Genomic DNA, 27839 nt, shown 5'->3' on the forward strand with positions numbered 1-27839 from the left:
ATCACCTTGGATTCCTAATTCATGTCTATAAAAAGACGACATTTTCAAATAAAAGACCTGATTGTAGCACATTCGCGGTTCAGGTTCTGTGCGTTTGCTGGTTTCCATTGTGATGTGACTATGCTGATTATGTCTGACGGGTTCTGTATTTCATTGGGAGGCGACTGAAGCTTCTTTGAGTTTGGGTTCGTTTGGGCAATTCCATCTGGACCCTCTCCACACTCCTGCAGTGTTCACAGCCTCCACTGAGACAGAAGAAGCCCACACAGCACCATTAAATATCCAGCCTCAGAATTCAGTTTTTATCTCACTTTTCAACTCTTTGTTCTAATGCTACAAAGCTTCATATATATATATATGAGAGAGAGAGAGAGAGAGAGAGAGAGAGAGAGAGAGAGAGAGAGAGAGAGAAAGAGAGAGAGAGAGAGAGAGAGAGAGGAAGGCTACTTAAATACAGATTTGAAAGAGTACTATAAATTCAATGCTTTAAATAACCTGAAGGCCACAAACAAACGTGGTCATGTTTCTGAAAAACGGGGATGTTTTAATGGGATTCTATTAAAAAAAATCTATTTAAAGAGCAGAGTGTCAGTGGATGAGGAAAATGATTTATTTTCGACAGCATACTTTTGCTGTTTCCATGGTTACTTATGTTACACTTATTTGACCTTCCATTATGGGTCTAGGGGAAACAAAAAGCGACGCATTGATTTTCATTTAATCCATTGTTTTTATTTTCATTACATGTTTCGATTACGTTGGCTTAACCGGAACAGATAGCCATCTCTGACCAAAATCGATTTTTTAAAAATATATTATTTTAGACTTGCTTGTTTTGATGTTGTCCGTCAAGTTGAATCCTCTGATATTGTTAGGAAAACTAATGGCTGTGTCAAATGCTTATTCCATCACAACACATTGACATTGCTGACTCAATTTAGGTATGTAGGTCTCAGCTCTTTTTGCCTGGAGGGCACCAACTACCCTACAGCGGTTTATGAGCTATTGTTCAATTCTTTTCTGCAGTCCAGGACAAGCTTAGAATGAGCTCCTTCTCTCTCTCTCTGAGCATGCATTTACATTTATAGTACAGTATGTTCTAAACTTAACCATAGCAACTTGAAGTGAATAAAGAGAACATAACGTTAAATAGCAAATGTGAGTTGGGTGCCTTTAGGGCAAGTCATTCAGCTGCCATTTTGGTAACAACCTAGCGAGACGTTGGATTTTGATGGATTTTCCTGGACCTAGTTAAGGTTAACTTTGTTTTGGCCTATGTCTGTATTATTATGGTTTTGTATTCTTATTTTATTTATTTTTATGGCTGATTGTTTATTTATGTATTTTTTTTTATTGTTTGTCGAACAAAAAAACTAACAGCTACAACTCCATTCTAAAGTTTGGGGTCAGTAAGATTATTTTTGTTGTTGAAAGATATATATACAAATATATATATATATGTTTTCCTACTTATGTTTTCCTATATATAAACTAAGCTTGGATTACTGGATCCCCTGTGGTAAGATTAACTGCTAAATTGTAACACATTTAGTTCTTTAGTAACACAACCCACTTCTTGGGGCATTTTAGGAAGAAAATCTGCAAAAAGATTAATAGTATTTTAAGCATAACTGCAGGGCTGAAGTATGACTAAATTAATCTGACTCAAACATTCCCAGCTTTGAACCATAATTTAAGTGTGATTTTCAAATTATTGTTCTGCTTTTCTACTGTGTGTCGTCAATGCGGCTCACAACGGCTTCAGCTTTACTGCCAAATAGCAGGGATGCAACATGGAGAAAGAACAAGGAATGTGAGAGAATTAAGAAACAATAGAAACTGTGCAGCATACACACACGATTCATCACCATTAAGAGAAAAAAAAAATCACGGTGGTTTAACACCCCAGGGTTACCAGCACGCCAGAAACACTTCCACTGTACGCTTGGCAGTGCCAACGTGCCAACAACACGTACACAAATATGCACAGAGCAGTAAAACAGAACACTCCTACTTCTGTGAGTGTCTATATCTTTTTTCTTCTGTTTGGGAGTGTGTAAATGATATTTGCAATTGCTTCTGATTCTAAATATGTGTGAGTGTGTGCCTTCGCCTTGTTAAAGTTAATGGGCTTAAGCTGAACAGCAGCCCATCCAGAGCAACAGTTGTAAACTGCAGCAAATTATATCACACAGGAGCAATAACAGCTACACACACACACATAAAATGGGGTCAAATGAGTTAGATATCTAATATATGAGATATGCTGAAATGCACACTTAGTATCCCTTCTAAAAAAAAGTAGTAGGCCTACACTTGGCATACTTTTTAAAAAGAGTTATGGAAATGATATACTCTCAAAGAATATACTTAAGTGTAAATTAAATGAAATGTTTTTGAACACTTATTTTCATTTAATGGCTACTATAATGCAATTGTTTTAGTTTAAATTTACAGTAAATGCAATTAGCTGAACTTAGCTGAAGCAACTGATTTTACTTCAGTGTTGTGATGCATTTTCAAGTGAATTGGAATATTGAATAGAGGGCAGGGTTTTATTTTAGCTCCCCTCCTCTCCATCTCTCGCTTATAGCAGACTAACGGTTGGGGGGGAGTGGTTAAGCGTTTTCAACTCAAGCAGTCAAACTGAATACTTTTTGTGCACAAAAATACCCTAAAATAACAACTTTATTCAACTATTTATTTTCTTCTGACTTGTTCACGAGAGCGCCACAAAAAGATGATGCAGATGGGTCTCGATGTAATGTTTCAAATGGTGCTAAAGTGTGCATTTCCTGGATGTCCGAATCGACCCGAGAAAACGTAAAAGTGCCTTAGCAATGCCACAAAATGAATAGCTAAACTTTCACACTTTCCCATCAAGTGATCGTGAGCGCCATCTTCTCAGTTCTCGCGCATGCGTCATGGCGCTCTTGTGAACTCAAGTCAGAAGAAAATGAATAGTTTTGAATAGTTGAAAAAAAGTCGTTATTTTTGGGGCACAGTCGTTTATTTTTTTGCACACAAAAAGTATTCTTGTTGCTTGATAAACTTAAGGTTGAGCCACTTCAGTCACCTGGACTATTTTAACGACGTCTTTACTAACTTTTCTGGGCCGGCAGAAGGAAATTACATAGAAGCCTATGAAGGAGTGAGCCAGCTATCAGATTTAATAAGAAATATCTTAATTTGTGTTCCGAAGATGAACGAAAGTCTTACAGGGTTGGAACAACATGAGGGTGGGAATTTTCATTTTCGGGTGAACTAATCCTTTAAGACCAAGAATGTGTGCTAACTAAGTAAATAGGGTCAATTTTGATTTCATGAGGACTTTAAAGTGTTGTTTTTATCAAATATTACCTTTCATGCAGTGTGCAATATAGCTGTTTGTGAATGTAAAATGTAAAAAGAGTTTTAAAGATCAAAGTGCACAACACAGCTATTGTCCTAAAAGACAGAATCGATTTTGAACAGCTAAAACGAGTCATCAACAATTCTAGTCTCACTTCAACATGGCATAAACATACACGCCACTTTCAAGTCAAGTGGCATGTTATCTCTATGCATTTTGATCTATCCGCGTGTATGTCTACGCCGTTAAATGTCCGAGTGATTACGCATGTATTTACACACCATTAAATGTCAGAGCGAAACGAAGCAAAATGTAGATCTACATCTGGGGAGCGATATTTTTTTTCCTAGGATGGTAGGGGAAGACTCATAAATCATATTAACCCCAGAGACGGGTAGGTTTAGGGATGGGTTTAGGGTAGGTCATATATTTATATATACAGTAATGTAACATTAAGTCAACGGCGTTCATAAACACGCTGAAAAGCGATTATGCGTTTATAGCACGCCAAAAATGGAAATACGAATTGGCTGTTAGTAAACAAAGTGTTTGACCAGCCCTCAAACACTGTAGTTGTAGCTAAGGCCTGGAAGAATGTTTTGTGTTGTCGACATGTTGAGAAGGCACTTCAAATCCACTTTTATTTCATTAATATTGTATTATCTGCAAGTATTTTTTTAAATTACTTTTAAGTATATACACAACAAATGCATATTCAATACAATTTAGCTCACTTATTTTTCACAATAGATATGTCATGTATTAAAAAGCAAAAAAAGCAATTTACCAGGGAATGCGGTAAAAATCTGTGAATATATGTCTACAGTAAAAGTTCATAAAGAAAAATACAATTAAATGCTTTTATTGAGCATATATATAAAAGTTTGGTAGCCTGTGAGGTTTAAGATTTGTATATTCGAGAAAGACACAAGACAAAAAGGGCAACATTTGCTTGGTGCAATCGAAACAACCTAACACTCACAACCGGGCACCTCATGTGCCAACCGCTGTAAATATTTAGAGGTCAGCAGTCACTGAGTGGAAAATCAAAGCCCTCAAACATGTGAATGTGTGTGTACGCACATCGCAAACCACTCTCACTTTCAAAGAGTTCTTTTAACTCCCTTCACTGACAGGGAAAGAAAGCAGTTATCTGTCTGTGTGCGTGTGTGTGTGTGTGTACTTATCAGGACTGTGCCACAGCACTCAGGGCACCACATTAATCAAAACGTTTCCAGTTTAAATAAACAACACAACCCAGAGCAAGACTAAGTGCACCAAAGCGGACAGACACACACATTCACAAACCACTAATCTCTTTGGTGTAGCTCTATCTCGGCTTGTAAGGCAGAGACGGTGTGTGTGTATGGTGGTGGCCAATATCTACATAGGAAAAAAAAGAAAGACAGCGACAGGGTCTGATATCAGAAAATGTTTAAGTCACAGCAGAGTGTACAGTATGTGTTTGCGTGTGTGTCGAGAGGTCTGTGTGTGTACGTGGATATTCAGTAAAGTGTTTTTGTTCTTATTAGTGCTGCTTGTGAAGCAAAGCATCACTTCAATTCATCATTTATCTTTTTTAGGAAGAAAGTTTTGTGTATAACTTATCCCACAAGGTTTGTATACAGACATCAGTGATCCCTCAAATCATGCTGTTTTTTAAGCAGAGATGTGCTTGATCGGCTCTGCGATTTTCATCTGGCCGACAAAAAAAAAAAAAAAAAACAGAAATGGATTTTAAAAATCCCATAGATTTACACTAAAAAAGGTTTAGATTGAAAAATCTTGTCAATCTGTAAATCTCCACCCAGAACCCCATGGAAACCACAAGAACACCCAAGCAACTGCCTAAAACACACAATTGACTAGGGCTAGGAAGTATATCGAGTTTGTATGATATTTCGATACTTTTTTTGCATAAACAATATAGGATGAGGCAATACATTTATGTCGATATAGAGTAGAGCCTAGTTTGACATTATGAGATTCTCTATCTGTAAATGTTAGGAAGCAGGGCCAAAAATGAATACTCGCCAAGCTAGTTTTTTTTTTCACAGAGATATAATTTTTGGGCCATATCGCCCAGCCCTAGTGGCCACCTAAAACATCATGGCAACCACCCAGAACATCCAACAAACTTCACTCCTAACAACTGGCCATTAACGCCCAAGCAATCGCTCAGAGCACCCCAACATCCCCCAGAACACCATAGCAACCACCTAGAGCACAACAGCAGCTGCCTAACAACGTGCCAACAACTGCTAAGCAACCGCCCAAAAATCTGATGTCCTAGGGCCGGCTGCACCAGCTGGAAGTGAAAAAGTTGGGTTCAAGCTCTACACTGGGCTTAGCTACATAAAGCCTCCTGACAAATATTTACACCAGTTGCACAAACTAAAACTATGACCAGGCCAATTACGCCCAGTTATATTAAGATGCCATTCAAACTTTGCTATTAATAGTCCTAACATCACAACAAGTGATGTCACCATTTGATTTCAATGCGTAAACGTTGCCTAAAGAATCAACGTTTTTATACCTGATCTCCCAGTACAACGCAAATGTGCATGTACATAGTTAGCCAATTTATTTTAAAGTCGGGAATTGTCCCTTAAGTGTGAGCGATCTACAAGCCTTCAGCAAACAAAGCACTCATTCTGAAATCGGAATAAAATTGATTTGTTTTTAAATGTGCTTACACTTTATGCACGAAAAGAAATGGTTTTTGATGAAAACATTCCAGGATTTTTCTCCATATAATGCAAAAGGTTCAAGGTCCAAAAGACATTTTCAGTGCAAACTGCAAAACGATTCCAGACGATGAATAAGGGTCTTATCAAGTGAAACGATCGCTCATAATTTAAAAAAACAAAAAAACAAAGGCCGTTTCTCAATATGCCTTCTTGTCTGTACTTGTGTTCTTGTGGACTTGTAAAACGTCATCAGTCGCGGCCCAAGTACTGTCCCAATACACAAGTTTGCATTTAGGCAAGAACGGTTAAAAATCCCGGATGTGTTCTTGACACTCCCATTTTACCGAGGATGCATCGGTTGGTAACTTGTGTGAACTTGACGGCAGAAATATCCCATAATTCATTTCGGCATTCGCGGAAGGAGCGGGAAACAGAGAGAGGTAGGTCAAAAGTATTACCGAATACTACCGACGTTTTTTCGCGCCGTTGGCTAGTGATGTACACAAACAAACAACAGAAGCAGAATTAAAATGAGACATGTGTTGCTTTATTTTTATGAATATATATTACATTGTAGTGTATGTAGAGTAATCCCTTAGGCTTGGGCGATAAAGCCTGGCTGTATAATAATTCTCGTTATGTTTGGGCACTGCAGACGGCGTCTGTGCGGGGGTACTATTGCGCAATACCAGCAAGAACACATCGTCTCAAACTGTCAGCAGCGTTCTGTGTGCTCGTCACCTCGAGAGTTCGTTCTTCCAAGAACAACTAGCAAGAGCTTTCTTCCCAAGAACACAAGTCCGTTCTTTGCACTCTTGGTTTTGAGAAACGGCCAATGTTTAAGTTTTAGAATCTCAAATGCTCGCCCTGTTCTGTTCTGTGATGCACATTCGTGACTCTCCTGTTCGAACTCGTTCATCAAAATGAACAAATCTTTTTCCGAGTCAATTCTTTCATTTCGTTCGTTGAATGAACCAAATGACTCGAAAAAAGATTTGTTATTGTTTTTTTAAATGAATCGCTTCGCTTTACAAGACCCTCGTTAAAAGCCCTTTAAACAGTTTGCACTGGAACTGTCTTTTGGACCTTGAACCGTTTAGTTACCAGAAAGTGCATTATATGGAGAAAAATGCTGGAATGTTTTCATCAAAAACCTTAATTTCTTTTCGACTGAAGAAAGAATGACATGGATATCTTGGATGACATGTGAGTAAATTATCAGCAAAACTTTTTTTTAAAGTGAACTACTCCTTTAAGCTTGTGTATATTTTTAGTAAAAGTTGTTAAGTTATTAAGCAATTTCTCATGTAGTTTTTTTTCTGTTGTGTTTTATATAATGATCACTAGGTACTCTATGCATTTTTTATTGGGTTTCCCTGTAAAGACATGTTGTTGTTGAAAATGAAGTAAAAGATTTTGTTGGTTCGCAGTTTCATTGCCTTTACTGTGAAATGAAAGTTTTGTCTTTATTAAAATCAATAGTTGAAAAAGTCATGACTTCACTTTACTCCTAGGCGTAAGATTTAGTCTATGCCTAGATGGTGCAACAGGTATTAACTCTATGCAGGACTCAAAGCGCATTTTATGTCCAGCCTGTCTTACAACCGGGTGAATGACCAGCAAGTGGAATCGGCCCCAAGTGTTTTGCACATCTCCACTCACATGTTCTTCTAGTCACATGTACAGTACATCTCCATCAAACGCATGTACGTCCACTCAGTTTTGCATCTTTGTCAGGCTTATAACTGAAAGGGTGTGTGTGTGTGTTCTCTGAACCCCACTTCACCTCCATACATTCTCCATCCGTCATAGCCTCCGTTTAACCATGTATGTTTAATGTATGCCACAACGCAGGAAAATCTAAATGTGGTGTGTATGTTTATGTGTGCAGTTTCAGGGAAATCTAAATGTAGTTTTATGTAGGGAGTTTGCGTGCGTGTATGTGAGTGTCTGTTTTTTTTTTTTTGTGTGTGTTGCGGCAGGTCACCCTCTCTCTCGCTGGCCCTCTCTCTGGAAGCCTACCATATAATTTACTTTAAGCCAACCAGTCGCTATTTTTTTCCAACCACTAATTAATTATAATTCTGCACAGTTTCATACAGTCAGTAAAAAGGCATGCAAGAACCTACCAAATGAGTTCAGAGAGGGAGAGAGGAAGAGAGAGAGAGAAAGGGCTCTTGTGGTTTTGTGTTAAAGCATTTACCCTGCCTGTCGTCTTTGTGCCTCAAACACAAACTCACTTTCAAGACTTTTCACATATTGCAAAAAGGGCTTTAAGCAACTGCAAGATAACCAACTGAGACAGTGATGAAATCAAGCAGAGAGAAGCAAAAAAAAGCCTGTTTGACGCTGCGTGGAATATATCAACAAACTATGCACTGACACACAAGCAAACACAAGCCTCAATGAAAAAGGAAAGTTGTTGTTTTAATATGTTGTTGGTAAGGAAATGTGCAGAATTAGGCCCAAGTAACTCATTATACAAACCACTTACAAAACAACCTGGTACGTGTACAAACAAACCACATTTTCAGATGTTATTAATCTCATATCAGTTATTCAACTGCCATTGTTCCAATCAATGTGACATTTAGCCAGATTTTGAACATGTCAAACTCTGATTGGTGTGATTTTGTTATTTTCTAGCAATAAACATAAATTATAAATTCAACAGATTAACAGTCTAAATTAGGACATTATTGTATGACTTGGTGTCAGACCAAAATCCATATTTTAAGGGGAATACATACATTTGATGTTTCGAAGAAACATTTTTTCATTCTAATTTAATTTAGCATCTATTTATATAATCTTTATTAAAACATTTTATGGATGGATTTTATACCTTTATGTTGGAAATCTCTATCTGAAAATGCTTCTCATGATCGGTTTGTCTGTCATTAAAGTTTGAGTGTCTGTAGGTCCACCTCATGAAAGAGATTTACTGAGTTGCTTCCCTGACTCATCTGTCAAAGCATAAGCTGACAGATGAGACTTAGCCTAAATGTTTAATAATATTCCTAAACTGCCACGACAAACATCAGTGACATTTAAAAAGTAAAATCTGTTATTTTAGAACAGTGAATTCATCCAAGTTAAGTTGAAATTTGTGGTCTACGGTCTTTTAGTTATAGTAACTTTTTAATGTTTAATGTTGTGTTATCTTGTGTCTTTGTCTTGTATCGTGTTAGTCTAGCAAAATTATCTGCTGAAGTCTATTTCATAAATAGATATTTATATATGCGTTTGCAGACGTACAGTCAACTTGCTCTCGAATGTTCACGATCTGCCTTTGACTGTTCCAATATGGAGGACAGATTACATACAGTATTGAACCATTAAAACAGTCACTGATGAGGAATCTATGTATATACAACTATGGTTTCAACTCTCTGATTGGTGGAGATTTCTAGGCAGAATAATGGGTAATGTAGTTTCCACTGATTGATAATTTTAAAAAATAAGTTGAAATGATGCAGGCTGATGGTTTCAACAAAAGCATACACCAATGGTTAACAGCCGTGCTGCTCACAGTATTCTGCGTTAAAAGTTTTTAACTTATCTTTACGTTTATTTATATTAAGTTTAAAATGTCCTTTTCATTGATTCCCCTATGGAGAAAAAGAATGGCATTTTCTGGTTTTCTGGAATTCAATCTTATTTTTAACGTAAGATCGGGGCAGCCATATGTAACGTGAATGTGCGAAGTTTCCGGATGTCATTCGCTTCCATAACTGTCCATTATGCTGCCGGAAACAAACTGGTATTCAATTTATTATCGTAAATATAAACACGCTGTTTTATAACGCAAATATTTGACCATTTACTAAACTTTTTTAATCTTAGTAAATTACCTAGAGCGACGAATGAATTGGAAATCTTGAAGATTTACAGAAAGATTACTTCTGCATTGCGAAATATGGATATTAATGTGGCAAGTCATTGCTTGCAACCACAAATTAAAGTCAGTCTGAAATGGAAGTTGCGATAGTCTTTTCTTCTCTATTGTGATGTACAGTATATCAGAGTGAAACGGCTCCTTGAGCAAGAACCAATTTAGGGTCCATTTGGGAACTGATTGGATGGTTGTGGTTTGCTATTGCTGTGACCTCATGTAAGAGACAGCTGCAAGAGGGAGAAAAAGCTGATTAAAGATTACAAGGACACAACAATTTTAATAAATATTTGATATTTGTACAGTCTGTGACTATACAAACCACAACATGTAAATAGAAAAATGTTTGCGTTATTTTGCCACTCATTTGGATTAGTATGAAAGCTGCAACCATTCACATCCAGTCTTTGTGCTAAGCTAGGCTAGCGGTGGGTGCGTCAAACAGACTTATAGCACGCACGGAGATGAAAAAGGTATGTATGGACTTATCTAACTCTGGGGGATATGGTGAATAGGCTAAAGTCCCAAAAAGTCGGAGTGTTCCTTTAAATGATTCATTTTAATCAATGCGACTCTTTATTGAACATTGGTGTCTTATTTAACACAGCCTCTCCTTGATGCTTTATGGTCACAATTGTCCTGCCCAGCCTACACAGATACTAATGTTGTTTGGCTTTTGATCAGCTAATATAACCGGAAGAATCAGAGGACAAAGGAATCGCATAATGCTTTGAGCCTAGAGTTTGCTTCCTATATAATAATGCTGAAAAAGCCAGTCCACCCACAGCGGCTCCACTGAAAGCACTCAATATTCCATGAGCATATAGAGATGTTCAAAGTGCTCAAAATCATAGGAATAAATTAAAGTGAGTCCATGCAGTTTGGAAGGCATTCAGCGGTTCTGCCCTGAGCTCTGCCTGAAGACATAGACTACGCACTCCGCACTTACAGCCACTTCCATCTGTACCTGAGACTATTACGGCACTAGGACAGCCTGTCAGAAAGACCAGAAGAGCCCATGTCCCTGTAAGAACATGATACTCCAGTATGGTTTCAATTGCTAATGTCCCAGAATGCATCTGTCCAAAGTGTTGGCTGTGGACATAAATACACAGACCATTACACCTCAGTTAACCACTTTTTATGGTGACATAAAACTTTTTTCCATCTTAGCACATAACAGCCCCTGCAGTGAGATAAAACAAGAAAAAGAGAGAGAAGCATTTAAAATATTTATTCAGTAAATCTCCTTCCCTGAAACACATTCCCACACTGTAATGTCATACATCAAGCTGTAAGCACACAAAATACAATTTAACTCTCAAATATGAAAGCTTGTCTTCATTTTGTTACCTGTGCCAATACTCCTCCATCTACTTTATGTCCTTCTCTCTTCATTTCTCTTGCTTTCCTCCACCTCAGACATTCAGGCCCCCTCCTTTTTTCTCATATACTGGTTTTTGCTAATGCTGCCTGCTATAAAGTAACTATGTCTTGCTGTTGTCAGAATGGTCATGAGCAGTGACTCATGAGCCACAGAAAAGGGCAGAGCAAGAGAGAGAAAGAGAGTTTTGTTTGTTTGTTTGTTGAGTTTCCATTTGTTTGTTGCCATGTTATTTTCTCCATAACGTGTATTTCCTATTCAATGCCTTATGGAAAACACAAAAGTCACATAAAATTCTGTCAAGTAAAAGCATGCATTCCCTTGTGAAAAATAAGTAATATACGTTATATAGTACATTGTTGGATATAATGCATTACTAAGTATTTAATTACTTTCCCCTCTTTTCAGTAATTCAGACTGATCTCATGAAATGGCGTATGTATGACACGCCAATTCGTATTTCCATTTTTGGCGTGCTATCAACACGCATAATCGATTTTCAGCATGTTTATGAACGCTGTTGACTTAACGTTATTACTGTATATATAAATATATGACTTACCTCAACCCCGTCCCTAAACCTACCCGTCACTGGGGTTAATGGCATTTATGAGTCTTCCCCTACCATCCTAGGAAAAAAAATATCGCTCCCCAGATATAGATCTAGATTTTGCTTCATTTCGCTCGGACATTTAACGGTTGATGACAAGATGACGGTTCGTTTCGGAGTGGACATACACGCGGATAGCTTAAAATGCGTATAGATAACACGCCACTTGACTTGAAAGTGGCGTGTATGTTTAAGCAAAAGTCATGATGCCATGTTGTTAATTTAAGTTACTTCAGATGCAACTGCTTGATAGAACACATTTTTGAATAAAATATATAATAAAAAATAAAATACATAAATTGGTTAAGATGCACTTAATGTGTTACATTCATAAATGCTGTAAAAAAGTATTGTTAGCTCCTGATGCATGTCTACATCTGTATAAATGCTTATCAACATATAAACCATGTAATATACAAGCCTACAGGCTCTTATTGTAAAGTGTTACAAAGCTTTCATACTATAATTTTCTCATGTCAAATTATCAGCATTCAATATCAGCTGAAGGATATTACAAAATGTGTGTTTGTTGTTCTTTCTTTCATTCCAGCTCCAGAAAGGATCATCTATCACTAAAAGCCCCCCACGTGATGGAAAACATTTCGTTCACCTTACGTAACGGTGCACAATATAACCTAGTACATCAGCAGATTACATCAAACATCACTGCATTTAGCGCTAAACTTTCACCTGACCTTTGACCTCTCTTTCAACTCACTGAACAGCGCGGGTTTCTTTGCAGTCTCCCGGTTATTTTGAAGTGGTGAGTTATCATGTCACGGCTAATCCCCGGAGGACAGATGCTTTAAAATAATGCTTGGCACTGGATTAAAACAGTCAGCTAGCTCCCCACGGCAGATTGAGACACCCCTTGAGAGTCTATTTTCTCTTAAATTTGGTTTATATTTAGCAGTAATTGCCTGAAGTACAGTAGTGTTGATGTCTTTTATAAACACTGTAACCTCTCACCTCTTAGACGGCAGCAGTAACCAGAAAGGAATCTGCTGGGCGCTAGTCATTAGCTGAGACGCTAACGCTGGGTACGAGGAGGCAGGGCCTGAGCGAACCGTTTTGCAAGGGAAATCTCTCCATATCTTCAATCAGTACAGACTCAACTTTGAACGGATAAGACACTTACCCCTGATTTCACAGAAACACCCTAAGGGTGTTACATGTGAATCAAAATTGTGTTTGGATTGCCAACTAAAACCTGTTTGTTTAGCAAATGGCAGTGCGGCATTACCGTATTCAGCATTCAAGTGTGAGAGCTCTGATTTGAAAATCTCATTTTAAGAGATTATGTGAGATGGATGTTGCAATATTAAATTGAGCTCGCAGCTGCATTAAAATTGCATGTTATAAACTGTCTCGCCACACTTTTTTGCCTTTTCTCCCCTCTTTCGGTTTCACTCCTCTTCTCTGTCAGTGCGAGAGGATATATGTGCCAAGCAGACATAATAAAAAAAGAAAGGCAAGGGAGGGTTGGAAAAAACTTGAGCGGGACACACTTTGTCGTCCTGTAGCACATTTTGAGTTTCGGTATCCATGAATCAAATCATTATTGAAGCAGCCGTCACACAAGCCAAACAGACAGGAATGCTGTCTTTTTTTCAGGCCTTCAGGAAACAACTCAGAACCATTAACACGTTTATGTATGTCTCATAAGCACATTTTATGACAACGAATGCTGTGGTTTTAAAATCCATACGGAACAATTATTATAATTACAGATGGCACAGACAGAGACTGTATTGTATTAGTGTGTTCAAGGGAACGGGTTAATACGAGTTACATGTAAACAAATGAGGCTATAACGGGGGAGAGCGAGGCTTGATTAGATGGTTATTAGTTAGGAGTGGGGAGAGTGAACACGAATGAGAGGATGTTAATTTGTCTTGGTCTACATGCTTCTTCGCATAGCGTGTTAATCGCCCAGACGCCATGCTAACGATTTTACAACAATAATGGGGCGATTTAATTGAAATAAATTGCCATCATTACAGAGTGAGCGCTGCCAATCTGATGGCTGTGGGCAGCAGTGTTCGGGTCAGTCTCTCCTGCCGAGCTCTAGTTTTCTTTCTCCCCATTTCTCACTTTCCCGTATTGCATTGCTTTTTTTTTTTTTTTAGGTTATTTTCTTTTCCATTAGTTTTTTTTTTTCTCTTGGGGGTGAGATTCCATTTAGTGCTATACTATTTAAATGACCGCTTACTATTTATTTCAGCAAACTGAACATTAAAAAAATTACGAAATGTTCGAAACAAAAATGTTCGACTTCATGCGGGGCTGTGCAGGCTGATTGGTGTCTGACTTGATGCAGTGCATGCTGGTTAGCAATTTTGTCTAACTTGAGATGCTGCCAACCCCGTGTCACAGTGACATATGCCATCAAAGTACCATGAGAGTGATTTGAGGGAATTCAGTCACCACAGTTTCTCTAGAGCACTAATAACTAACTGTTTTACGATTGGCTGAATTCACAGATGACAATGATGATGTAGTGTTTGTGTTTATTCTGACACCTTCTATTCCACTGATGGTTACTAATCCATGTTTTTTTATGTTCTTTTCCTATAATCTAAATGTTATATTGTATAATTCAAAAATAATTATGTATTTAAATAGTGTAAGCTTATGTTGTTAAAAAATATGTAATAATCCACTTTATTTGCGATAGTGTGCAAAAGCTGCATGAGTGTCAACTCCTTCCCGACATCCAGTGGCAAATTTTTGAGTTGGTTCTCACTGCGGAACATGAAATCCAGGGGGAGGAGTCAGATCCAGATCCAACTCCTCCCACCTTACATACACCTAAACCTACCCAACTCCGCCCCCTGATCCCTAAACCCACCCCTAATCCCTAAACCCAACCGTAATCCTACCCATCTCCACCCCTTGGATCGTGATCCGACTCCTCCCCGTGGATCTCATGTTCTGCATTGAGGAGCTACTGAAATTTTTGCCTATCGGTTAAATCTGTTGAGAACACCTTATTTCTGTTGTCAAACAAGTTTCCTTTATCTCATCTTCCATTGGTAGGACAAACAGATAGCCACGCCCCAAACTCACACCATTTGTTGCTTTTATCAGGCAGGTTGTATTGATCAAACACACCATTTGATAGCACCACAGAGACACAGTGTTACTCCGTTTTAGGGAAATTTATTTACAACTTACAAATATCTTGTAATGTATTTTCTGTGGGGAAGTAATTTAAGTAGTTTAAATGTCGGCAGAGAAAAGCAGCTTTAATAATTCCTACCTTTTGAGCTCATGTAGGAAGTAACTTCAGATTGATAGTTACTGTAAGCAGAAGGGAAAAAAATAGGAGCTATAAATAGCTGTGTTTTTTTATCTTTCTCAACAGCTAAGTTGGCAAATCATGTTTTGTCATGATTCAAGTATTTACGTTGTTTAAACAGGCTCCTCCATCTCATTTGTTGTTTTTCTGTCTCTCAGACAAGAACTAATGAACTGTCAGCTAAGACTTTCCAATAGGGTGAAGAAACTGTTAATGAATGATTGCTACGAATGCAAGCACAAGCACGTACACTACACACTGAAAAAAATAACATTGTAACAATATCAGAACGTATGCATTCCTATTTAATTTGCAGGCACGGCTCGTTTTGAATGCTGTGGAAACCCCATTTTGACACGTTACAATAAGTCAAGGTCAGATTTCAATAATGCGACAATACAGAGCGAGAAAAACAGTTTTACTATGGTACAATAAAAAAAAAAAAAAAAAGTTTTTTTTAAAAAAAGGGATAGTTCACTTTGAAATTAATTTTTGATATATTTTAGCTTACCTCAAGGGCATCCAAGATCCAAGAACCGTTCTTGTCTGTCAGACATATAATGTGTATACGGGGTCCACGTCAAAGAGCGTGCAAATTAAACATGATTTAATGACTCGTAAATGTAAGCACACATTGATGGCCTATGACACGAAACGAGCGGTTTGTGTGAGAAAACGAACAGTATTTATATAGTTTTTACCTCTTGTAAACACAGCCACGTCCAAGTGATCTGAGGCAGCGGGCGCTTCGTTCTGCGCAAGCGCTGGAAAGTGCCGGAAGTGATCTCTCGCCCCATATACCTCCATTATATAACTGACAGACAACAACGGTTTGACCATAAAAAAAATTTATCAAAAATTGAAAATACTGTGGCAACAAAGACACCTACATATTGGATGCCCTTGAGTTAAGCTAAAACATATCAAAAATTAATTTCAAAGTGAACTATCCCTTTAACCATGGTATGTAAACATTTTTTGAAAAAAAAAAAAAAAACATTAAAAACTATAAAACATGGTTTCATCATGATACACGTTTAAACAACATGGTTTTGCCACGGTATGTTCAAAAACAAGACAATATCTTATAAAAGGACGCGTTTACTTTTATACCTTACTTCTATGATATGCAGTTCCCTTTTCATTTATTTATTTATTGCTTGTTTGTTTGTTTGTGCTGCCTCTGGCCCACTCTAAGAGCTTCATTAATTGTTCTCACAAGCGTTCTTAAAGGGATAGTTCTCCCAAAAATAAGAATTCTGTTATCATTTAATCAGCCTCAAATTGTTCCAAACCATATGACTTTCATTTTTTAGTGGAACACAAATGACGATATTTTGAAGAATGTTGGTAACCAAACAGTATTGGTGACCACTGACATCCATTGTATATGTTCACAGAAGAAAGTCATACAAGTTTAAAACGACATGATGGTGAGTAAATCATTCCAGAATTGTCATTTTTTGGGGGGAGGGGGTGAAATAATCTTTTTAAAGACTTTCACACACTTCTGATGTTCATCCCAGTCGTTTGGCCCATACGTTGTACATGCGCTGCAGTGGGAGACTGTGGACCACAGAACAGCCTAAAAAAGCGGCCGAGACTGTGTAGAAGGCATAACAGTCATGGTGTACCATATACACTACGAGTTTATCTTCTAAGGAAAGGTGTTTATTAGCTCGCAGAGCCCGAGAGTCTGTGTTTACTGTGGGCCCTCACACTGTGTAAACTCACACATGGGCGAATAAATACACCAAATAAAGAGAAACAAAGATAACTTGCAACACTCATCTAGAAGTAACCTGTGGTGGGATTGCGGGTTTTGCTGTACAAAACCATACATAATATGCAAAACAGTCCTAGCTGGATGATCCATTAAACGAACCCTCTCTGTGTCCTACTTAGCTGACTTTCTTTCTGAAAAATGCATTCCTCCTCCATTTCATGATGAATGAAATCTGGTGAGATAAAAATCTCTGCAGGCAACAAACTTATTTGCTACAAATTACCTACCAGAGCTGTTAGAATTATTATTTCCGAGACAAATTGCAAGTTTAATAAGATCTTCAAAGAACAAACAGCCCATTTAAAGCCCACTGAAGTGTTTAATTTGTCAAATGACAGGTAATAGCAGGTGTATTTTGCTCCATGTCATGTCAGCGCTCGGATATTAAGTTGTATGAATTTCAGGAATGAGGAAAACGTCTCAACTCTTCTCTTTACGTTTACCAGAGATACGTTTTAAAAAGGTTTAATGTTTACGGATAAAGTGTTGTGCAGTGAAACGCACACCTAAATGAACCAGAAAAATCACTAAAGAAAACACAACCAATCCTGCAAACAGAAAAACATTCACACTATAATTAGCAAAGAGGTGGAAAGTGTAGCATATGCTTACTATGCGAGTTACGATGGATACAACAAAGCATAAACACACACATGAACAAACAGCAAGCGAAAACCTCGAGGCTTAATGTTTTTTAGGGGTTTATGCGTTTATGTTTGAGCTCAAAGAGAATAAAGAACAAAGAAATCAAAATGCATTCTTAATTTCTCTGCGGCATAATTTCTTGTGTATACCGTACCTTGTGAAATTTAAACACAGGGATTGTGTTTCTCACCTTATAGACTTTACAGAAACCTCAAGTCAGACTCAAATTTTGTCATCTTTTACTTAGCCTCATGTCATTCAAACCTCAATGATCTTTCTGGTGTGGAAACCAAAATGAGATGTTTTGCATAATGTGTGAGCTGCTCTTTTTCAATGACAGCTTGAGAGCCTCTGTTCAACCTGCACTGAATGGGAAAAGTGCAACTACATTCTGTAAAAAAATCTTCTCTGTTCCACAGAAGAAAGAACAAGTTTTCACTTTTTGGGGAACTTTCTGTTCCATGAAGAAGAATAGTAGTACTTTAAACTTTGTCTCTGTTGCAATTACTTGTGAGTTGATGACTTGTCCCATTATTCATTTGGACGGGTGCAGCAATTTTTAGAAGGATTTCAAATGTGTGTGGAAATACAACAGATTTTCAGATAGAAAAGAATATATTTTATTTACCATCTGTGCTGACTGAAGGTCACATGCTGTTTTATTAATTATGCCTGGATTTGTTTGCTAGAAAACACTGTTATCAATTAGCGATTTGTCAGTACTTCTATTGAAGCTTTTATAAACATCACAATCATACTGACAACTCATTTGTCATTAAAAGCTCACAGGTGCACAATTACCTAAGTCCTGCTGGCAAAAAACAAACAAAAACGCTTTAATTAGCTAGCTCCGTTCCAGGCCATGTCCACACTAATATGTTTTCGTTTGAAAACATATATTTTTCTCTCCGTTTTGGCCTTCCATCCACACTGAGATGCCGTTTTAAGTCAACAAAAACGTATCCTTTGGAAAACGCTCTCCAAAGTGGATAAATTTGAAAACGCCGTTTTCGCTTTGTAGTGTGGACAGTGAAACCGGAGGTATTTCAAAACGATGATGTAAGTTTAGTCATGTGATCCATGTAGTACCAATAGATATTCATGTTTATTGGTATTGTGCCTGTTATATGTTATTCATTTTTACACTATTGCTAAAATATGTTACTTAATATGTGCTATTCTTCATAGCACAGAACTGCAAAGATGACAGATAATGTACTCACATTTGCTGTCCTGCGGCAAAACAGGAGAGCAGTTGCGTTTTAGACCAAACATATGGTGACTGAATGCGACCTGGACGCGGATCAGTGATGGTGAGATATTTTGCTAAATCAAATTATCCTGTTATTGTGCGATAACATTATTATTTATTTTCCCATCTGTATCATCTTAGTGAGCTTTTGTGAAGTTTCACGCATCCGCAGTATTGTGAATTTAGAAATTTCTCATCCACACTGAAACGTCGGAAAACGCCTGAAAACGCTAGTGTGGACGGAGAGCGTTTTTAAACGAAAACCCCGTTTTCAAATGTATCCGGATTAATGTGGACGTAGCCCCAGTTCATCCCAAAGTTGTAAAATGGGATTGAGGTCAGGCTCTGTATAGGACAGTAAAGTTCTTGAAGCTCATCCAACTTTAAGGTCTTTATGGACCTTGCTTTGAGGTACAGTCAGGTACAACTGTTCCCACAAAGTTGAAAGAACATTGTCCAAAACGTCTTGTATGCTGAAGGATTAAGTTTTCCCTTCACTGGAAGTAAGGGGCCCAGCACCTTTTTATTTTAAAAATAAAATATTTCGGTGGAATTTTCTGTGATAATTAGCAGCATGCAACAGACATGCAAAAACACCCTTACACAGAGTGCCTTTAAAGTCAACATGAAATCAAGACTGACCCTATTTACTTCCGTAATATGCTAGAAAAATGGCTTTGAAACAACTTTTCACCTCATGTCACCAAACCGTCAAACCCATCTCTAAAAACTCCCATTTTTACTTAAAAATATGTCAGAAACCATTTCTAAAAAAAGTCCCATTCCTGATATCAATAATGCGCAGAACTAGACATAAACACACAGAGAAAGAAAGAACATGACATGTCTAATAGGACTGTTTTATTGATTTCCCATTTCCATTATTCAGAGACTTTAGCTCCCACTAAGGCCTACTTATTGTGTCCACACACACAGTGTGTTCTCTGTGGGGACCCAGTATTTCAGGAGTTACTGGCAGACGCATGTGCTACTGTATGTTATGGCCTTGGTCATGCAATACTCCCAAAGTGACATTAATCCACGAGCACACACGCATACACAGAGACACAGACCGCTGCTTCACTAAAACGGCTCCGGTAATAAGACACTCCCTCAGAGACTCAACACACGCAGGTAGACACACACAGACATTTTGGAAACATGCGAGCACTTGCGCACACACATGCATGCAGATACTGACAGAGAAGCTCTTTACTTGAGACCATCCACTTCAGTATACTTCGGAGAAGAGTTGTTTAAGTGCGGCACAACGGCAGATGGGGGGCTTGAGTCTGAGTGGAGGAGTGAAAGATGGGGGGGGGGGGGAATGGAGGTGTGGAAAGGCAGTAAGTGGAGCTGAATTCAGCAGGACAGTAATTATTTCTCACTGCTGGTATTTGACACCTGCCAGGGAACGTCTGTAAAAACCCTGCAGCAAGCAGAACAGAACAACGCACAGAGAGAGAATCTCAGTGCTTAGGATTTGATTGATAACTGTACTTACTCCACTCGACCTTTTACCCCCTGGGCACTGAAAAGAACAATGAGACACTTCTTCATAGTATGTGTAAGTATCTGTGAGAAAAAGTGAGAGAATCTGCCTCTGTGTGTGTGTGCGCGGCCTCGTGCACATGCATGTTTCCGTGGTAGACATTTGCTTCCTGCACTGTAAATCACTATTACGCTCTGCTATTGCAATTTTATAGTGTCACCTCACAAATCCCACCCGCTCAATTCAATCACACCCATTGTTCTTTGACGGGTCCTGCTGAGGATGTGATATTCCCAGCCAACATGACACCTCTGTCGTGCTGGCTGCCTTCATAAAGACGTGTAAGGCAACATTTCTCAAAAACACAATTTGGACAAGATTTCTGCAAGCAGGGCTGAGGCAGCACTCTTTGTAAATGAAACAACAACAACAAAAAAAACACAAATCTGTAGTTTGGTGGCGGACATGACCTTTTAAACATGCTATAGTTCAACTAAATTTAAGATTGTTTATTTAACCATGAAGTTGTTTGCATTTTCATGACACTCATTTGACTATTAAGTTGTGTGAAGAGTTTATTCTGCCTATCTCTTTGTTTTCTTGTGTTTTCTCTTTGTTTTCTTGGTTTAAAGAGTATGTTATTTGTGGCAGTGTTGTAGTCGAGACCACCTCACTCGAGTTCGAGTCGAGTCCGAGACCAGAGACGGTCGAGTCCGAGTCGAGACCGAGACCAGTGAGGGTTGATTACCTAATTTACTTTTATTTACTTAGAGAAATCCTTTTTTTTTTTTACTGAATTTACTTAGAGTTTAAAAAATATGATCAGTTTAGGGTAAAAAGGCCACACAGTAGGTGGTGTTAAAAGTAATTTTATTACAATTTGTCATGCGTAGTTGCGCACTAGAAAATCACCAATCACTGGGCGTGTCAATCAATTTAAAGAAATATTTTATTAACATACATTAATAATCATGAAAAATATTTTTAATTGAACTCGAGTGGACTCGGGAATAATTCCGAGTCCTAAAAAAAAAAATGTTCGAGTACGAGTCAATTCCGAGTCCAAATGGACACGAGTCCATGACAAGACCAAGACCATTAAAATATGGTCTCGAGACCGAGTCCGAGTCTCGAGTACTACAACACTGATTTGTGGGCATATAATGTGATGCATTGCTCATTTAATTATTAAAAATCAGTTTAAAAATTGCTCAAAATACACATTTTTATTGAACATGTTTTCAATTTCTGAATTAAAATTAAGATTTTTTTTGTGTGATGCCAAAAACATCTAGTCGGAAACTATCTACAGATTGTTAAAAAGTGTCATTGAAAAGCTGTATTCTTGAAAAAAAAAAAAAAAAAATGTTTGGCATATAGCATGGCATGATATTTTACTAGCAGTTGTGTTTTAAAATGAAAAATGAACAATGAATCAAGGTCATTATTATTTGTTATGCCATATTTATATTGGATTTTACACACACATTTTCCTACAAATAGAGAAATATAGTTAAATACATACTATGCATGTATATTTCCCCATTTGTAGGAAAAGGCGTACATACATACTACATACCATTTTTTACCATTAAATATTTTATTTTAAAATAATTATTAAGGTGTGCTCTCATGTAGTCAAGGTGCAAGGAAACTATGTTAATTTTACTAGATGGTTATGCCACTTGACATTTGTAGAGTTATTAAATCAAACTTTTTATAGGAAATGCTATTAAAATTTCTCAAAAATGTGCAAAACCGACAAAGACTGCATTTCTAAAAACCTGGCACATGCGTTTTCAACAGACATCCTTATTTGGCCTTGACCCTTCTACTGCACATTTATGAGAATTATGCAGAACAGAATACATGGTAAAATCCCATCTTTCCTTTCAGATGAAGAGAGCATTATACTGATAAACATGAGAGATAAAGATTTTTCAAACTATTCAGTGTTTAATTTAGTACAATAGTGTCCATGTTTATATACATGTGTAAATCTGGGTGCTATTTACACAATGCAGCTGAAAGCTGCTTTTGTCTGGAGCAGGAATGACACACACACAGACTTCTTTCTTCCAGACATATTTTTTGAAATTTGAACATCCTGTCAAAACATGAGCAGATTGCAGCATGCACAAAAATATAAACTTCTGCCTTTATTAAATATTATGTTTCCCTCTCTGTGCATACATACAGGCTTACTTTAAAGCTATTTTTAGGGTTTCTTGGTGTTTAGCAGTGCAGAGATGGTCAGAAGATCCTCAAATTGCATTTTTTGATGGCTAAGGATGAAAGAGATTAGTTGAAAATTAGAGGCTTTCATATTTACTCTGCTGGTGTTTTTGTCTTGTTGTGCCGCTCTATAAACCAAGGCGCTTTGCAGAACGTTTCTTCAGAAGTTCGTAAGCTACTGCCTCGGTATGTGTGTTTGTTTTTGCAATCAGAGCCTGTTCTGTGGCTTATTGGTTTAGTGTAATTTGGGAGTAGCTCTATTAAAAGAGATGCTTTTGTTGAAACAACATTTTGACAGCGTTCCCCATGCACCTCCCAGAACATTATGGTTACAGTGTGGGATACAGGCTTCATATAGCTGAACGAAGACAGACTTGAGGAAAGTGACCACACGACCATCCCTCTGACCATACTTAGACACGGTAACAGTGACTTTACTGCAGGAGAGAGCATGTGTGCGTGTGCGTGTGTGTATGAGAGAGAGAGAGAGAGTACAGTAGCAATAGTAGGCTTCTTGCTTGGGTTGGCATGGTCTTGGTGAGCGAGAATTAAACATAGCACTGCTGACAGAGAGAAATGCCTTATACAAACAAGATCCACTCTCAGAGAGACGGCGCGAGGGGAACATCGAAAGGGGAGAACGATTAAGTAGAAAAAGCACAATAAAATGACCAAAAACTACATTTTTAGATCCTAATCCTAGAATGTCCACATTTGAACCTAGCTTAAAAGATATAGCAACCTATACCAGTCAATTTGTTATCTAACTCAACTAACAAATGAAAACTTTAAAACGTTTGTTCATCTAATGAGCTCAAAAAAAATCTTGTCAAGGCAGCTTAAGACTGTTTAGCTTTTAACAGTTCAAAGAATTACAAACCTCATTAGCTGTCCTCCAAATCAGAGGCTCCATCCTTCGAAGGCAGCAAACTTCAAAGGCAACGCGTTGTGAAATGGGACGTTCTAGCCTGTAACAAAAGGATTGTTCAGCGTCAGATTTGTACAACTTGGTCCATGCATGTACATAATAAAGAGTAGTAGCCAATCTTAGTTATACATTTAAAATACTTGTATTTAAAAGTGTATTCCGGCAATTGTGAAAGGCTTTGTTGTGCCGCATTCGGCTTTTGAAGGTGCAGTCTCTGAATTAAGATCCAGCTATTCTTTCACTCTTAGGTTTGATTTTCAAAGCCTATACAACACTCTTAAAAATACTATTTTCTACTATAAACAACCTTTTGTGCAATGGAAAGATTCCATGGATATTAAATCAATGGCAATTAAGATCCTTAAGAGTTTACATGACATGGGTTTTAATGCCTCTTAAAACTAAAAGCAATATATATATATATATATATATATTTAGTTATGTATGTTAACTCACATAGTTGCAATGCTATGCACATTGCCTATACCTCAACACATCCACAAATCTCAAATATGGTAAGATCAACAAATGTTAATTCAGTAGTAGCCTAATATGAACTCTGAAACAAATGGCAACTAACTAACAGTGACAACAAAAGGGACCTTATGGTGGAAAAATATGTGATGGGAGAAAAAAAATTTTTTTTCAAAGCTTTCAAAGAATATTTGCTTATCTCGCAAAATTTGTACGTTCGGATCCTGTTTAATGTCCCGCTGGCAGTGTTTCAGACAGCTCCGTACCTTAGCAGTGGAGCGGTTATTATAAAGAAATATAGTCAGTGCCTAGTTGTTCAGTAAAGTTGGCACCAGCGAGCTATTCATACATTCAAACTTCACGGATCAATCATGAGCTCAACGTTGTAAAAAACAAATGACAGCTCTTTCCAATTAACGTAGACAGCGAGTTACAACCATAGACTGTAAAAAAATAGGTTGCAATCTAATGTTCCTCAAAACAAGCCTTATAATATCTCAACAGCTGAGAGTCAAGTCTAAAGGGATCATCTGCAAAAGGCAAAAGTTTTTAATAACTTCAATGTAACACACTATACTGTCACCAAATTCAATTCACACATCACTGCTCTCATGCTGGTTACTACAACACTTAGTTTGGCAAGCGATAAAAAATGAAATAGGCCTATTGTTTTCAGTTTACACAAATGAGGTTTGTAGCCAGCTAACAGTTACACAACCATAGCTTTTGCATGATAATTGCTTACTGAATTGGTGTTGTTATGGTTGGTGTTATTGATGGTGTTACACTGTATAATAGTTAAGTTATTGAACATTTTTTCTAACAACATTGGTAATTGATTTTATTTCATAAATCATAAAAACATCATAAAAACTAAGTGTTGTAGGATATAACCAGCAGGAGAGCGAAATGACGAAACTGAGCAAAACTGAATTTGATGACAGTACAGTTTGTTACAGTAAAGTTATTGAATATTTTTCATAATAAATCATACAAATATATGCAAAAGCAAATTTTTTCAAACTAACAAAGTGTTGTAATATGACCAGTAGGGGACCATTGATGTGTAAATGAATTTGGTGACACAACCCAACCGTGTATAACATTAATGACTATTTTTGTAGTAATATTTTTCAGGTTTTGCACTTTGCAGACGGTCCCTTCGGATTGGTCTCTCAGCCGTCTGCTCATTATGATATTATAAGCCTCATTGAGGAAAATTAGGTTGTAGCTCTCATTGTCTACATTAATATTATTTGAAAGAGGTGTCATTTGTGTTTTAACAACGTTTAGCTCACAAGTTTTTGAGCCAGGAATCTGTGAATATATTGCCAACTTTACTGAACTCCTTGAACTAAGCACTGACAATATTTCTTCAGAAATCATTCATTCTACTATCATGTTGAAAACATTTATAATACATTTAATACTTTGTGATACACTACACTCAGCCAGGTAAGATTGTATCACAATAAAACAAACATATTAAGATGAACGGCATTTATTTTAAATAGAAATCCTTTGTGACATTATAAATGAATTTACAGTCACATTAGATTAATTTAATGCATCCTTGCTGAATAGAAGTATAACTTTTTACTGACTTTAAATCCCAGATTTCCAGTGTAGTGTCAAACTTCTAAAATTCATGAAGCCAAATCTGCATATACAAACTTGTACCCAGAGGATGCGGCACATATCAATACACACTTACATAAGAGTCATTCCTACCAACAGCGTCCGTCTCTTTCCTTTCTCGCTCTCCTTTTCCCTGTCTGTCCTATTCTCTCTCTGTCACACATAACACTCAGGCACATAGTCACACCTGGTCTTCATCAGTCAGTGGGCTCTTCAAAGAGCGGCTAATGCCCAAGACTAGGAGAAAAAACACAGACCTAGACAATCTGGCATCCAACAGCTTTTTCTCAGGTTGGCAAAGAGGTGAAAGGTTTACAGAGGCTCAGACAGCTCTTCCCTCTGCACCTCTGTCTGGGTGAGTGTCTCAATGCCTTCCTGATCTCATAAGTGTATGCAGGATGGTCTTGCTTCATACACCCCCACAGATCCGTACAGAGATCAGTACGGATCAAGGACACCTTCATCAACACAAGGCTAAAGAAATGTGTTCCTTACTCATATTATATTCAAAGAGGAAATTCACTATAGCACCATATTGTTTTTCTAATGTGGCCTATGTTATTTGTGGAGGATTCAGTAGTCTACCACAATCTGCCATAGTTTCAAACAGAATACATGTAAAGAAAGCCAGGTAAGACACTATGCTGAAATTAATGAGGATGAAAAACTAGGCTTTGATGGAGAAACTTGTCTCTATAAAGGCCCATACTGTAAATGTCCTAGCCCATACAAAAATTAAAAAGTATTATTGCATTTTATTAAGTATACTTAGTTGAAAAGTTCAAGTATGTATACTTTATGTTGCAAGTATACTACTAACAATACTCTCCTGTTCGAACAAATCTTTTTCTGAGTCAATTCCTTCATTTCGTTCGTTGAATGAACCAAATGACACGAAAAAAGATTTGTTCATTTTGATGAACGAGTTCAAACTGCAGAGTCACGAACGGGCATCACAGAACAGAGCAAGGCGACCATTTGAGGTTATAAAACTTTGTTGTTGTTGTTTTAAGTAGCTATCGTTTCGCTTGATAAGACCCTTATTCATCGTCTGGAATCGTTTAAAGCCCTTTGAACAGTTTGCAGTTTGCACTGAAACAAACTATCTTTTAACTAACTAAGTGTATATGGAGAAAAATCCTGGAATGTTTTCATCAAAAACCTTAATTTCTTCTCAAATGAAGAAATAATGATAAGGATATCTTGGATGAAGGGGAGAGTAAATTATCAGCAAAAGTTTGTTTTTGTTTTTTTAGTGAACTAAGACCGATCTAAAACGACAGGCGAAGGCCTATTCCTTGGCTGAATCCCTAAAACGGAATTATTTGAGGGGACAGCCATTTGTAACTGTTAGTGGTTACCGAAACCATGTTGAAAGTTATAGATTGCACAAAATTTCTATCCCACATTGCACTGCTCATTCGCTCACTCGTTTTCATTCAATGACTAATTTAGGGAATAGTGATTGAGGGTTTAGATTTCGGATTCAGCCCTTGTTTTATTTTCAAGCGCCCATTTTCAAATCAGCTACTGTTAGCCTACTTTAACAAATTTAGTTTTAATACTTGTTAAATTTAGGCCTACCGTTCGTCCAAGGGAAAATGTGCTGCAGCAGTGCGGGCATTGCCAATGCCATCTGTTTGCTTACGTTCCGAATCCTGCACATGCGCGTAACGTAACTTCCTCACGGGAGTCGACTCGTGAACAAAAATTAATTCGGCTTGCAATAGACGATGAATGGGGCGAAAAAGTCCTTGCAACTCAACATATTCGCCTCACATATTCTGCAGCTTGTGCAGTCAGTCACGTCCGTGGCTCTTATGAACCTGTTGGTGAATCAAAGACTGGGCAAGTTCAACAAACAAAGAAATAATAGCATCGAACAATCGGTTCTTTAAGTGTGCTCCACAACACAGCACGTCTGGATAGGCCTATGTTACAGTATGTTGCTCTGTGTCATAATCATTATGTAAAAGCACCCAAAAGCATCTTATGAAAATTTCTTAACCACCTGCACGTTTTCCATGGCCATAATAGCACAATGTTAATTAAACCAAGAAAATTGTGCTGAATTTTCTGAATTAGGTGCGATTTATAATGGGCCTAATTTACATAGAAAGTATGCCTGCTTTAATTACTTTATTTACATAGCCT

At 37.5% G+C, this 27839-nt stretch overlaps 1 non-coding gene across 1 annotated transcript in view; it reads right to left on the reverse strand.

Moving 5' to 3' along the window:
• Window positions 1-27486, reverse strand: part of LOC120479362 (uncharacterized) — a 57610-nt gene extending 30124 nt beyond the window's left edge. Inside the window, exons 1-2 of the transcript XR_016145639.1 lie at window positions 27270-27486; window positions 23526-23613 (exon numbers count right to left, since the gene is read on the reverse strand). This is a non-coding gene — a transcript (uncharacterized LOC120479362). The remainder of the gene's footprint in view (window positions 1-23525; window positions 23614-27269) is intronic.
• Between the last annotated feature and the right edge of the window lie 353 nt (window positions 27487-27839).

This window comes from Pimephales promelas, chromosome 11, assembly GCF_988280905.1.
Source record: "Pimephales promelas chromosome 11, fPimPro1.hap1.1, whole genome shotgun sequence".
Classification (NCBI taxonomy): domain Eukaryota; kingdom Metazoa; phylum Chordata; class Actinopteri; order Cypriniformes; family Leuciscidae; genus Pimephales; species Pimephales promelas.